Source organism: Lissotriton helveticus, chromosome 4_1 (genome assembly GCF_964261635.1).
Source record: "Lissotriton helveticus chromosome 4_1, aLisHel1.1, whole genome shotgun sequence".
NCBI classification, from domain to species: Eukaryota; Metazoa; Chordata; class Amphibia; order Caudata; family Salamandridae; genus Lissotriton; species Lissotriton helveticus.
In genome coordinates this window covers 677,649,644-677,664,554 of record NC_136063.1, presented here as the reverse complement: position 1 = coordinate 677,664,554, position 14,911 = coordinate 677,649,644, and the positions used below count along the sequence as shown (strand labels likewise).

General features: G+C 40.6%; 1 long non-coding RNA gene across 3 annotated transcripts in view; it reads right to left on the bottom strand.

Moving 5' to 3' along the window:
- Positions 1-4,087: 4,087 nt before the first annotated feature.
- LOC144827293 (uncharacterized) overlaps positions 4,088-14,911 on the bottom strand; it is a 294,446-nt gene continuing 283,622 nt past the window's right edge. For 2 of the 3 annotated variants that reach the window (XR_013610121.1, XR_013610123.1), the window contains exons 4-5: positions 10,977-11,080; positions 4,088-5,614 (exon numbers count right to left, since the gene is read on the bottom strand). This is a non-coding gene — a long non-coding RNA (uncharacterized LOC144827293). The remainder of the gene's footprint in view (positions 5,615-10,976; positions 11,081-14,911) is intronic. The other variant, XR_013610122.1, reaches the window with a different exon arrangement.

Below are 14,911 nucleotides of genomic sequence, written 5' to 3'. Positions count from 1 at the left end.
ATATTACTTTCCATATACATACCTCTGGGTATCCAGCCATCAGCTTTGAATGATTTAGAGGACCTCTTGATTACACTCCCCAAAGGGATACTACTATTGGAAGAAGATTTCAACTCAATAATTTCGGGACAGATGGATCGACATCCTCCAAAAGAGGTCCCACCCTCACAAACACAACTCTGTGACTTTATAGAAGCTATTGGGCTGGTTGATGTTTGGTGCACCCTACAATCCACAGATACCCATATCACAAATCACATATCACTCTGGGGTTCATAGATGCCTATCCAGACTAGATTATATAATTGCACTTGTGGACCAGATGGGTCACATTACAGAGGTAAGGCACTTGGCAAGGGGCATATCTGACCACTCCCCTGTGTGGGCCCAGATAGAGATGGGAGAGTGACAGGCCGGCAGAATAGCACCAATAAATCCCTGTTTTTTGCAAAAATCAATCAGTCAAGAAAAAGTGACAAAAGAAATAGGGCTGTACTTCAAGAAAAATTAAGGATCAGTTACATTGGCGCTGTTGCTATGGGAGGCCTTCAACCAGTGATCAGGGTTCATGTGGTCTCCCAGATAACAGGGACTCGTAGAGAGAAATCTGCATGATTAACTAAACTGGAGGGGGAATTTTACACCTAGAGGGGAGGGCACGTAGAACCGTAGCGTCAGAAACCCAGCATATGCTGGATATAAAGATTAAAGAATACAGATTTTGGCTACACCCTGTGGTTCAACACACTTTCTTTAGTCCAAGTGGACACAGCTCCTAGAATTTATATCAAAAATTTAAAAACAAATCGATTGTGGATTCATCTTTGGTTAAGAAGCTCTAATATGCTGACTCATATTTTTCAGAATCTGTTTGCCATAGTGGGCTTCAACATATTAGTTTAAATCTCATTCCTAAAAAAATGTACAAGTGCCAGATTTGGCCGATATGGTGCTCTGTGTATGACCACTATTGACTGCTTGGTGACTCTCCACTAGTATGCATTCTATTTTTTACTGAGCCTAGGCCATGGGAGACAGTAGCTATACTTCCATTATGCCTAATTTCATATAATATTTCGTATAGAAAATCTTTATTCCTGACAATCACGGGTCCAACTTTGTGAAGAAAAATGTGGATTGTGAATATCACTATAAATATAACTTACTGGCAGTTGGACGTAGGTAGTTATAGTTAGGACCTACTTTGCAAAGGAAAAACAGTTTTTGACTTGGCTATAACTTTGGCGTCGTTTGACCAATATTCGTGAAATTTTGCCAAAAAAGGGGTCACAGTGGATACTATTGATTGGGGAAGTTTGCGGGTGATCTGTGTAGTGGAGACAGATAATTTGGGGCACAGGATAAGGTTGCATTTGTAATGTTAATTCCCATTGGAACATTTAGCCACCTCTACAGTCTGAAACGCTGAATGGAGTCACACCAAATTTTGCAGAGAGGTAGATGTTGTCTCAGGGAAGTGCCTTTCGCTTATTGTGTGTAAATCTGTTCAGTAATTGTTGAGAAATGTAAGTTTAAAATATGGTAGTTTTGCAATGAATCACAAATGCACACGCCAACGGGAATGCTCCGATTGGCTGGACGCAACCTGAATAGAAAGTTGCAGCCCCCACTTTATTGATTGGGAATGTTTCCCGGGGCTAAAAATCTGTGTAAAAGCCCAGGTAAGGGGTCAGGGTGGAGATACTTTGACCCCATGGTTGAGAAATGGAGGTGTTAGTAACAGAAGTTATATGTTAAAAATGGATTTTTCTAATCGTGCATGATATCCACGACGACATTGCAACCGCCAGTGAGGCCCCCTGTGTACAATCACGGGAACGTCGTGACTATCAATTAATCATTTTATGTATTGTTATAGAGTTATTGATGTTTTTATAGAGTTTTTTTATATAGTGAGTTATCTACTGTGATGTTTAGAACTAATTATATAGTTATAATTTTCGTATGTGGTGGCGGCTATTGAGTTCCTGATTTTGCTTTCTGCTTTCACGGCATAACTGCGGGGATTACAATTACTAGATGTTATCGCGATTTCTGGCCTCACTATGAAAACAGAAAATAGGTTTATGGGATGGTTGTTCTAAAAATACAGTAGAAAAACATTAATTTGAAGTGTACAGTAAGTGTACAGTAATAAACCTCTAGTGTGTAGAATACTGTAATGTGCGTGCATATATGTGTATTCACTTTATTTAAAAGGCACGATTTTCTTTTGTTCTGAAAAAAAGGCACGATTTTCATGGTTAACGATGTAACTGCAACATCACGAATAAGTACGAAAATGGAAAATAGGTCTGAAGGATGCTTTGAAAGAAGTATGTATATAGTAATATGTGTAGTGCAATGTTCAGAAATACTTTTTTTACATATTATTTTTGGATGTGTTGGTGGTTGCTGAATATCTGCTTTTTGGTTCCGTTTTCGTGATATGTCCTTGGGCATCATGGCATCTTTAGAAAAAGTCACAATATTTCGAGTACTAGGGTGGCTCTGACAAATACCGTTGTGCTGGTTGTGTGTATGTGGTTTCTTCACATAAGAATGGATGCAGAGTTTCAGATTACTAAGAAACACCCTGTTGCCTTTATCTGTAAAGTGCACTCCATCATTTCTATAAATTCCATTCATGTCAAAATGCAGATTGTTATAGATACAGCCCATACGATGGTCTCTGAGGAATGCAGAAACAGTTTTATTAACATGTTTCCTGGCTTTGTCAATCTGTGGACAGAATTGATTTTACCACTTCCATTTCTTTCTTTGGCATGTATTAGAGTACACCAAGACAATGTGAGGGAAAAGTGACATCAGTTCTGCAAAAGTTTCTTTCATTAGCATTTCCAGCCCTACCACAGTCAGCATGCCTTGGTCGTTAACACCACAGTGCGCAATCATGAGGTAAGGAGCTTGGGAATCCACAATGGATTTAACCAAAGCCAGCAACTGATGAAACTCTAATCATCTCTGGCCAAACCAAGTAATCAGCACTTTTGGCAAACCCAAGTAACCATCAATGCCTCTCTTTTTTTCAGCCTCTTTAGCCCAATAGATGTAGCTGTGACCCACATTCCATACTCTGAGCGTTTTGGAGTGAAGGAGCAATAGTAGTCAGCAGAATGCTGGAGCTGAATGAGGTAGTTTTCCAAAGGAAAATCTGTTAAAATGGAGATGTTTAAAAAAATATATATCTATATATGTTTCATCATCATTGTTGCTGAATTTCCGCCTCATAAGACAGTGAGCCAGTAGCGGTCTAGCGAATCCCACACTATTTTTTGACAGGCTCCTCACTTCCCACAGAGAAAGACAGGTAACTGCTCAATTCCTTCAGTGTGTATTTATTTCAATAAGTAGCAATAAACGCCCAATGCGTTTCAGAGCTCACCGCTGCTTGCTCACGGGTCACTTGTGTTTGCTTCACCATTACACATATATAAGTGACTACACCAATATCAAAGTAGGACTACATGAAGTGTATTTTACTAGGAAATCACAAGGGCCATCTTATAACATTTAATCTATTGTAGAAAACCTCCTTAAATTCATCGTTTTGGAGCTTTTCCTGCTCATTCATGTTTTTAAATTCAGGTGTAATGATCAATTTTAATAATTAACCAGGATGGGAGCTAGATCTTTTTCCTACCTTGGACTATCACTCTGAAATTCTCTTCCCCCCGACATCCGCAAATAAACTATCTCCACACGGTTCCGCAGATACCTCAAGACCTGGCTATTTACCCAGTACGCTGTTTCTGTATATATATTTGCTATAGCCTGCACTTAGTCCGTCTGGCGCCGAGAAACCCTTTTTGGGTAGCTGCTGTGCCTTACAAGTTCAAAATGAATAAATAAAATAAACCATATACATATTCATTGTGATGACACTTAATTATTCACTGGAATTTATACAGTTCTCATCATTTATAGCTTATTTAAGGTACTGTGCAGTATTTTATTTGTACCACTCAATCATGGCTGATGAAATATGAAATCTGTTACCACAACTCTGCCCAAGTGGGCCTGTGAGTTTTAATACTGCACAGTACTAATTATGTTACATTTCCACAACAATCATCATTTTAACATATCCAATTCAGCCCAAGTGGGATATCTATAGATCAAACTACACTTTACTTAATTCTTCAACAGAAAGTCCAATGACTCAGATATATTCCAGCTCTTTTGCTTTTCTTTCTTCCTTATGCCGTCTTCATGTTACCTACAGTGATGATCAACCTTGATCCTATATACAATTTTAAAACAACATACTAATAATTCTGGGATTTGCATAGAAATATGTACAGTTCTTAGTGGAGAATGGATACATACTACTTGTACAGAGCCTTTCTTTAATGAAGAAAGCGTTCTCCAGGAAAACAAATTAGTTCATGCTATTGATTAAAGAGGAGGATGTTATGAAATGAACAATGGTAGTCCTATAGCAAAAGAGGTGATGCTACCTAGAAATATAGAAGTTATTGCTGAAGAGGTACAAGGAAGTTGTAGTAAGGGTACTGTATAACAATGGAATTGTAGTTGTGTTTCTAGTATTAGGCAGCAATCCATTGATATATTAAGAAAATTCCTACATAGCTCTGCAAGGCGAAGTTTAAAACACAAAATAAGTTATACCACTCAGCAATGCAAACTTTGGTTAGGAAGCTGTATTATGTGAAAACTCCTGCTTTATGTTTAGGTGAAATAAATAGAGTCCTTTTGCATGGCAGCGGGGCAAACATAGAAAAGGTTTGTGGTGATGGGCAGTTTTGTTTCTTTGGTCCTGAGCAGGATTCTAGGGAAAATGAAGAGTTGATAAGAGGAGTAGTTGCCAAACAAGAGATATATATTACAGACAGTGTTGCATATGTTGTTGATGCACTTACTAGAACATTTAAACACAGACTATTCACCTATATTGTCAAAAAGTGAAAAAGTTAATCATGTTAACCGGCAAAAGTTACCTTCGTATTTTATTTGTAGAGGGACGGTTTGACCTGTCTATACAGCAAGTTATAAGTAAGTAGTGTTACAAAAAATGACAAGATAATAAAATTAACAACACATATTAGATACCCATTTTGTAGGATAATAAAATGCCTACTAATGTAACTACAACATTTATTATTCTTTTTAGCATTGTGAAGGACCGTTATATACTGCTCTCCAGCACTCACTACAACTCCACAATCCATGCAGTATGATGCCATCGGGCAAAACTGTGGAGCCAAATCTTCAAGTTGATATTGGACTTTTGAATGGACTCTCTGCTTTGGTGTTGTTGTGCTGCTATTGAAGTCGAGGGTCCTTCAGTTTTGATTTGCCTTCTTGCTGCTCATAAAATATAAAAGAGGGAAAAGTTTACCATGTATGATTTTTGGCTGCATTGCTAATAGCTGTAACATATTGCTCACCAGCTGTTATAACAACAGTACAGTCCATGCAATACAGGGACATTCTTGAAAACTCTGGAGCCATATTTGTTGTTATAGTCTGGACCTCTAGAGAAGCTTTTTGGCCAGGAATTGTTGCTGCTGCTACTGATGTAGATGGCCCTCCTTCTTCGGTCTGCTTGATTGGCGGTTGGAGACTTTTTCTATGATAAATTTTAAGATGATAGAACATGAACGTCGTCCCTCATGAGTCGAAAACAAAATCTCCAACCAAAATCTACCACCTGCTCACTAAAATACTCTGGAAAAGAAGATTCAAGAGGAGGAGTGGGTGCACACTTCCTATTAATTTTATTGATCAGTATATTATCCAATGATATTCTTTAGTTTCCTGTTCATGTGATGTTTTCAGATTGTGCATTGCAATGGTTTGGCAGCAGTTTTGAACTCCCCATGAGTATGGGTAATAATGAGTTCTTTGATGGGTGTTTGGGAGTTCAGTTATTTTTTTTAATTGTTGTTTTTGTTAAATGTGCTGTTAAAATAAAGTTAAACAATTAGCAGGCAGATGCATCAAAGAAAATACCGGGAGCAAACGGGCAGATTCTCAGAATCTGGCCGTTTGCTCCCGGTATTTTTGCATTTGGGATGCATCATCCCAAATGCAGAAATCGCAATTTAAGGAATCTCTAAATAGTGATTCCTTAAATTGCTCTTGCATTTAAGGAATCCCAAAATGAGATTCCTTAAATGCAATGCATGAAACCCAAAATAATAGCGAATTCGCTAATAGGGAGAGCAAATTACCATGAAGTTGAACTTCGTGGTGATTTGCTAAAACTTTGAAAAATGCACTTTTGTGCATTTTTCAAAGTTACATGTTGCGCACACAAATGCCCTTAGGGCATGTGTGTGTGTAACATTTGTGCACAGGTCCATTTCAGGGGTGCAACAGGGTGTCCTTTGGACACCCTGGCACCCTTGGAATAGCGGAACATTAGCGATTCGGTAATAGTTAATCGCTAATAAGGAATGGCTTTCCCATTCATTCCTATGGGCCTTTAGGCCTTTAGGGCATGTAGGAATCGCAATGTTATTAGCGATTCCTACAGATTCCTTATTTGCGAGTCGGTAAAAGCTAATCGCTAATAAGGAATGGCTTTCCCATTCATTCCTATGGGCCTTTAGGCCCATAGGAATGAATGGGAAAGCCATTCCTTATTAGCGATTAGCTTTTACCGACTCGCAAATAAGGAATCTGTAGGAATCGCTAATAACATTGCGATTCCTACATGCATCCCGTTTTGCGAGTCTTTAATAGCGATTCCTTAAAATTCGCTATTAAGGACTCGCAAAACATAACTTTGATGCATCTGCCAGTAGGTCACTAAACAGCTAGGCTTAAATGTGCATGTAAAATATGTCTTTATATGTGTTTTTCACTTTGTCATTTGTTTTCGTGACTACTGATGTCATTGTGACCTCTGGTGTTGCAGTGAAGAAGGAAAATGCATTTTTGATTTAGGTATTTCGCAACATGGATACAAAGGGAAAAGTTAAATTAGTATCTTACCAAATAGCTACACTAAAACCTTATCTAAAATATGTTAAAAACACCAGGTATTCACATCCTGTCATTGGCGTAATTGCCCTCATAGAATCATATAGGCCCTACCTGTGCAATCATCAAGGATGTCCTTTCAGCATCACTCTGCAAACTTACCTTCTGGAATAGTACTAATTGGTGAATAAAGTCATCTTTGCTATTGAAGGTATTTGGGGGAGAAGTTACCATCTTGTTACCTCCAGCAAGTTCCACACAGTCAGTTTGCTAAGAGGTGTTCTGAGGCTGAACCCCTTTCTGCACCACTCTGAAACACGTCCCCTGACACACTAGTGAATGGGGAATAAAGTTGTCTTGGATGCTAAAGGACCTTGGGCACCAAGAAGCCCTCCTGGTACTTTCAATAAGTCCTACTCAACGGGATTTCTGAGAGCTAGTCAGAGGCCCTGTCTCCTTTCCACACCATTCTGCAAAGACAATTGCTACCTAAAAATCCATGGCAATTCACTGAAAAAATCAAAGGTTACAGGCAAGTTGTAGTTAGGAGTTAGCATTTAAAAGACCTTAAAAATTCACTGAAAAAACAAATATTACAGGGCTGCTTCAGTTAGGAAATAGGATTAAAAAACTTAGATATTCACTGAAAAACCACAGGTTACAGGCTGATATTTCACAAAACCAGAGAAATTCAGCAGTCATAGTTAGCTGAACAAACTATAACTCGCGCCCCTGCAATTCACTGCTTATGACCTCACATATTACATCACTCATTACATGAAATGATCAGTGACATCACTGATGACATCTCAAATGACATCACTGATGGCATCACTGATGACATCTCATTTGACATCAATGGTCACATCACTGATGATATCATTCATGTGACAATACAATGCATCTCCTCACACTTTAATATAACCTCTGTTACACCCAGTGTTAAATACAGAATATAATTTTTAAAACCATTGACACACCAATACTAGTTACTACATACGCACTCACTGATTCCTACGTCTACACACACATTCACTCATTCACCCATACAATCATTCATACATACAATCACTCATCTTTACAACACTATCATATGCCCTCATACACCTATACAGACACTCACACTCTGCCACTCATCCATGGAGTTACTCACACACCTAGTCAGTCCTGTAAAGAATCAATCACACTTCCATTTTCTAATCTATACAGTTAAACATAGAGTACCTTACATTTTCAAACATATACTAACACATTCTTACTCTCTAATACAATCATTGATACAAGAACACATTGATCTGCACAGAGTCACACATCTCCCAGCCAGCCACACTGAGGAATCAGTGGGTGTATGAGTGCCTGTATGGATGTTATAGTGGGTGCATGATTTCGTGTTGATGAAAGGCTCCCTGAACGGGAAGTGAATATTGTTAGGATCCGCATATGCTCCAAACACAGAACAGACAACATTCTGGTGTGCGTTATCCGGAATACTATCCCGCTGGTGTGATATTCCTTGGCTGCTGGGGGGGGGAACTTCAACGCAGTACTAGACATACACCTAAACAGGTCCTTCCCCCCACTACAACAAACCACTGTCACATCCAATGCTAAGGCCTTAAAGGAGTGGCTGCACCATTGGGGTATAGTCAACATATGTAGAACACTGCACTCTCAGACACAACATTACTCCTATTACTCCCACCAGCAAAGGGCAACATGTCCTTATAGACCGCTTCAAATAGAGGGCAACACTCCTCACCAACTGCCTCCAAGCAGACTATCTTGGCCGCACACATTAACCCCAACCTCCACACACTACAATTACGAGGAGAGTGAGTAGTACAAACCACTTGCATATAGAGACTACAATCCATAGCGTTAGAAGACCCCCTTTCAGGGCATCATAAGGAACATCATTGGGAACAACCATAGACACTTATTTCGAAACAACCGGAGACTCGGTCCCAGACAAAGGTGTAGTGTGGGACACATTAAAAGCAGTAGTCTGAGGGCAGTGTTTAGGGCTCAGTTGGAGCATAAGCCGCCAGCTAGACCAAGAATCAAAACACATTGAATACATGCACATTAACCTGGAATCAGACATGGTATGCAATACTAGCTCCAAACTTGCCTTTGAAAATTTGAGACAAGAACACACCAAAGTCATAGAAATGCTGCATTGCCTGAACTATGCAGTGCACTCAGCACATACTTGTGCAATGGCTAACTGAGCTGGTAGGCTCCTAGGGAAACTGATTGGACAGGAACAGGCACACCAGCCGGTTCTCTCACTGCGATCCACGGCAGGGCAATTACTTACTCGCCAACACAAAATTCATCAATAATTCATCATGCATTACACCTGAATATTATAAAGCATACCAGACAGTCGTAGCCCCACACTTGCTGTCATTGTATCATAGCTCGCAAGAGATATCTATCCTTACAGAGATGCTTTGTGAGTCCTTGCTAGTCTCACTGCCCAAGCCAGATAGAGACCCGGAATCACTAAGCTCATATCGTTTGCTAGCATTACTGAAAACGGACTACAAGGTACTAGCCAAAATATTAGTGAGCAGATTGGCCCCATTAGTACAACAACTAGTCCACGTGGATCAAAATGGTTTCGTGCACACTCTGCACATCGCTGAACCGACGACGCTTCTTCCGAGTAGCTCATTACTCGAGGGAGTACTGGGCACACTCAGGTTGTCTAGTGCTCAATCTAGAGAAAGCATTTGACACACTAGAGTGAGACTTTCTATTCGCCGCCCTCACAGGTACGGACTGGGCACTAATTTTCTGGGCCTTGTTAAACTAATATACACCCAACCTACTCATAAAGTTAAGACAGGCCCTTACATGTCTAACTGGATCCCAATTGGGCAGGGTACCAGGCAGGGTTGCTCACTCTCTCCGCTATTGTTTTCACTAGACATCAAACTGCTTGCCGAATCCCTTTGTAAAACAATAGAGGAATGGGGAATCCATCAGGGAGACGGCACACATGCATTCTCCCTGTATGCAGAAAACCTGTTAATATATTTGAGAGCCTTGGTAAGCGTTGGAAAGGGTATTATCGGAATTTGCTTCCCTATCAGAACTACGAGTGAACTGGGGGAAGTCATGCATGTACCCATTTGCAGGCACAAACCCCTGACCCAGCATTAGTGGTCAATGGCACACCGGTACACTGGCAACAGTCGGCTTTCTACTACTTAGGAATCCGAATATACCGTAAACCAGAGGATCTCCTGGAAGGGGACCTTACACGTGCCATAACTTCGGTCAGATCACCAATGGCATTCTGGCACACCCTCCCACTGGCCCCCCATGGGTCGAATTGCACTCCTTAAAATTGTAGTACTTCCAAGACTACTTTACCATTTTTAAAACTTACCTCTATATATTAAACCCTCAATATTTTGCATGCTAGAGTGTGACATGTGGCATTTTTATATGGTATGTCTAACGCATCAGAGTAGCGCTGGCTAAACTCTACTTGCCAATAGACCAGGGAGGACCGGCCATACGCAACATGGAGCACTATTACCCAGAGGCGCAATTACAATGAGTAGCCTCATGGGTCAGCGGACTGCACTTAGCAGACACTGCTACGCAACAACCTGGACACACCCACCCCCAAGTCATAACTTTGATTCACCCTGGCAGAAAAGGAGCAGCACCTACCCAGCAAATGCTAGCATGCGCTTACAACTGTTTTCACCACAGTCTAAGGCTCACAAAAACTGTTGTCCCATACGCACCTTACCTGAAACACTGCGCAATTACTACCACAGAAATCACTACCTGGGAGGATGCAGGAATACAGACTCTAAGAGATCTGTATCACGAGAAACATCTAATGTTTTTGACACACTAGCTGAGGAATTGCACCTACCACAAGGCCAATTCCTCTTACATACCACTGATGTAGACACCGTGGACATTATTGGGAGACATGACTCAGGAGCCCACAACACACCTCACAATTCAATACTTACATGTGATTGGTACCGGTAGACATCTCAGAAAATGGTTCGCAGAATCACTACAGACGGACGCTGCACACCCATTGTTATCACTCAGACACTATTGGGATGCGGACCTGCATAGACAAAGCACAGATCATGAATGTGAATGGACGGCCATCATTGTGGGACCCAAGCACATCGCAAGGAACCAGGTTTCATTTAATACAGTATTTCATAATACAAAGAGCATACATGACACCAGATAAGATTAACACATATTTCCGCTGCCCCGATGCCCACTGCCTCAGATATGGGCTAGTAGGCGGAGACCTATTACATATGTTATGGACTTGCACTGCACTTACCCTTATTGGGAAAAAGTCACAATGCACTTATCATGATGCAATGGCCGTGCTGTGGAGCGCACTTGGGAGGTCTGCCTACTGAGCTTATACCAGAGATACAAAAAGCACAAAGTGACATGCTGTTTCATAGACCTTGGGTTATCAAGGCCAAACACTTAGGGGCATATTACCAACAACTAGCGATAATTATCGCTATGTTGGCTTAGCGGCAATATTTTTATGGCCGAGCTGCGGCGATTTTTATCGCTTAGGAACCTTGCTATTATCAAGGTTTATCTCCTAAGCAATAAAAATCGGCCGAAATGTATGAATATCGCTGAAAAGTCAGCGATATTCATGCATTACCGAGCTAATGCTCTTAGCCATGTTATCCACCTACCACTGGATAACATGGCTAAGAACTGCTCAGGGGCAGGTGTTAGCTTTTGGAGATAATCGCGCTTAGCGCGAATATCTCCGAAAGTTGGTAATAGGAGATAGCGATGTTAGCGACTGTTTCCAGTCGCTAACATCTTGGCACACCCACTTTGCATGTCATTAGTGATACATTTCACTGGCATGCAAAGCGGGGCCCAAGATGGTCGCTATCTCCTACTAGCTGTCGCTAACTGGTGTTAGCGACAGCTAGGTAATAGGGAGATAATTTTATCTCCACTTTCTTGGATTTTAATGCCAAAAAAGTGGAGATAAACCCCCTTGATAATATGCCCCCTAGTTATCAGGCGCTGGAAATCTCCAGAACCCCCAGCTAAGAAAGCTTGGCTTTAATCACTAGTCTGTTGGGCCCAGGCGGAAAGTGTAGCACTACGTCGAGAAGATACCCTAGGCTTGAGAACACTACAGTTTGTAGTGGCATGGGATGCAATACTGTTAGATCTCTGCAACTTCTGGCTGGAGAGTATGAAAATGAATGAGGCCTCCCGAGAGGCAAGGGAGTCGCAAATACATATTGCTAGTACAGAGAAAGGCACACAGTGTCTTAAACACTACTTGCCTCACATACATGTTCAGGACAAATTACAATCATCCAAATAGATAAAAAGACAAGGCAAGCATCACATAAACCTTTCACATAATTAACATAAAGGGTGGAACAAGAAAAATAACTGGTGAGTGACAGAACGCTGAGTTGGGCGAATGTTATTTGCCCAACCATTTGTTTATCAATACTTACATCCTCACCCTTAATCTCCTTCCACTAACACTTTACCAAACCCGGCATCCTACATGTAACACACGAAAAGCTCATTAAACATGTGGTACCTAGGTAGCAAAGTTCAATTTGTATTTCTCTCCTAAAATGTATAAATGCACATGCCTATTAATGATGCCCGTTAAATTAAAAGTCAACACAAATTTCAACAAACGAAAATCACATCCACAGAAGAAATACTACCCGTTTGTCTTTCGCAACCCAGTTCATCTTGCCAAATGCATACCTTTCAATGTCCTGGTGTAATGTAGTTCCTATTTTCCTTATAGGTTCTGCTCATTGGAATACCATACACGATAGGCTTGGCATAGGACTGAGGTCAGTATGCCCCTATTATGTATATTAAACTTAATTACTGTGTACCAGCTAGCTCAGAGGCCACTAGAAACTTCTTGAAGACAAGAAGGGAATAGCTTCTGGAAAATACATTATATAAAACCCTGATCCCTCAGGTTTGTGGAAATAATATACCACTTTTCATTCAGTCACTCATCTCAGAGAAGTACATAGAAGAAACAGTCGGGTGTGTTTACAATAAAATTTATTGCACAGTTGTTATTCTAGTACTGGTTATATGTGCTGCGACAACTGTTGGACAGTAGCAGAGAATTATGGCCAGCAGTGCAGTTAAATAAAAAGGCTTCGTATAGTTCTACCAATTTGTAATAGTAAGGAACAAATACATGAAATACAGAATGCATTAAGATAAAGCCTATACCCCTATGATGCCTAACTAGATGTACCTAAGTGTACCTAGCATGTGTGTAGGTCTTAGAGAGCCAAGAATCCCCCTAGGATTTAGTCTAACCCCATTACCTTAGTGGGACTTCATCCTGATCTTGAGCTGGACACCCACAAATGGTTGATGGACCTCTGCCAGCTGGAGCGGTGGCATGACGCAGGTTGCAGCGCCTCCGGCATGGAATTCTCAGTCTCCTCTGCTTTGCTTGGGCAAAGGGAGGTATACTTATACTGGATAGGTGCCTTGGATTGACATAATGTTGGTCAAAGGAAGATGTGTTCTTGGAGAAAGGGTCTGTTTCCAAGAATGTGTGTTCTTGGAGAAAGGGCCTGTTTCCAAGAATTTGTTGTGACGTAGGTTAGTCACTGTTGGACATGGAGATTACATATTTAGGATGGACCATCTTCTGTGCACAGAGCACACTGATCAGATACGGACAGCCTCTCTGTTGCTTGTTATTGTAAAGGGAGGGCTAATCTAGGTCAAAGGGCCTTAACTGGGTGAAAGATCCTGCCTGTGTCTGTGACACAAAGGATTTGTGCCTCTGAGACAGAGTACCTATGTTAGGGCCTCAATTTCGTTTATAACACCCACTCCAATCTATGGACAATCGTGAATAACCCATTAAAAGCATACTACGTGACTAAAATAGGCCTGTGCATATAATTGGCAGGTAGTTGCATGAGAGTGGTTTATGTGCTGAAAAAATAGCAGCTGTTAAAATATGTAAAATTACTATAGACTCTGTGGAGACAGGAAAAATCTATAGTGTCATTAAAATATATATATATATATATACTCTTTAGAGTAAGTAGTTACTTATAAAAGTTTCTGTTTATAAAATTTAAAACTCTTTCATGCTTTTTTCAGAAGACAATGCTTTCTTTAAAAAAAGTCAATTTAGAGGGAAAGCTCCAAGCACTTGTTGAAAGTAGAAACAATAAGAGAAAAAATGTGTTTCAGGACATGTTTTGCAAATATAGAGATGAAAAGTGCTGGCTGGGAGTCACTGCATTTTTGTAGCTAGCTGCTGCAGTGAACAGACCTTTTTTAATACCTCGCATAATCGTTTTGGGAGCACAGAAAAAATTGTGCTGCGAGTAGCTGGTTCTGAGGCAGCCGGTGCTGTAAGCCATACCCTGGTGTTGCTACATGAAGCACAAGGCACCCACTGGATTTGCAAGGAATGCTTTGGTTTCATGGGAATACGCTTGGGACACAGCCAAGCATGGGACTTCAGCAGACCCTGCATGGTGGTAATTGCCACTGGCGTTTTCCTTTGGAAGTGTCAGACAGATGATGACCACGCATTCTTCATTGCAAGAAACAGGCATCAGAGAACAGGTATGTTGCAGTCTTTTCAGACTTGTCTTTTAAATATTAGAAACCATGAGAGGCATAGAACCTGTTCGAGGTATTCCCAAGGTGTATCACACTGCTTGTATGTGAAAGACCAAATTTATCAAAAAGGAAAAAGGGGGCAGTCTGTATTTAAGAGTGCTATTTTGCAAAAAAGGAAAAAAAAATTCTTTAGCTGATGTAAAATGAAAAATAAAAAGTGCTGCACAAGCATGGTTTTCAGATTGCCTTAAGCATTGAATTTCACAAAGGAAACTTTTGTTTTTACTACTGTCAGTGAAAAAAG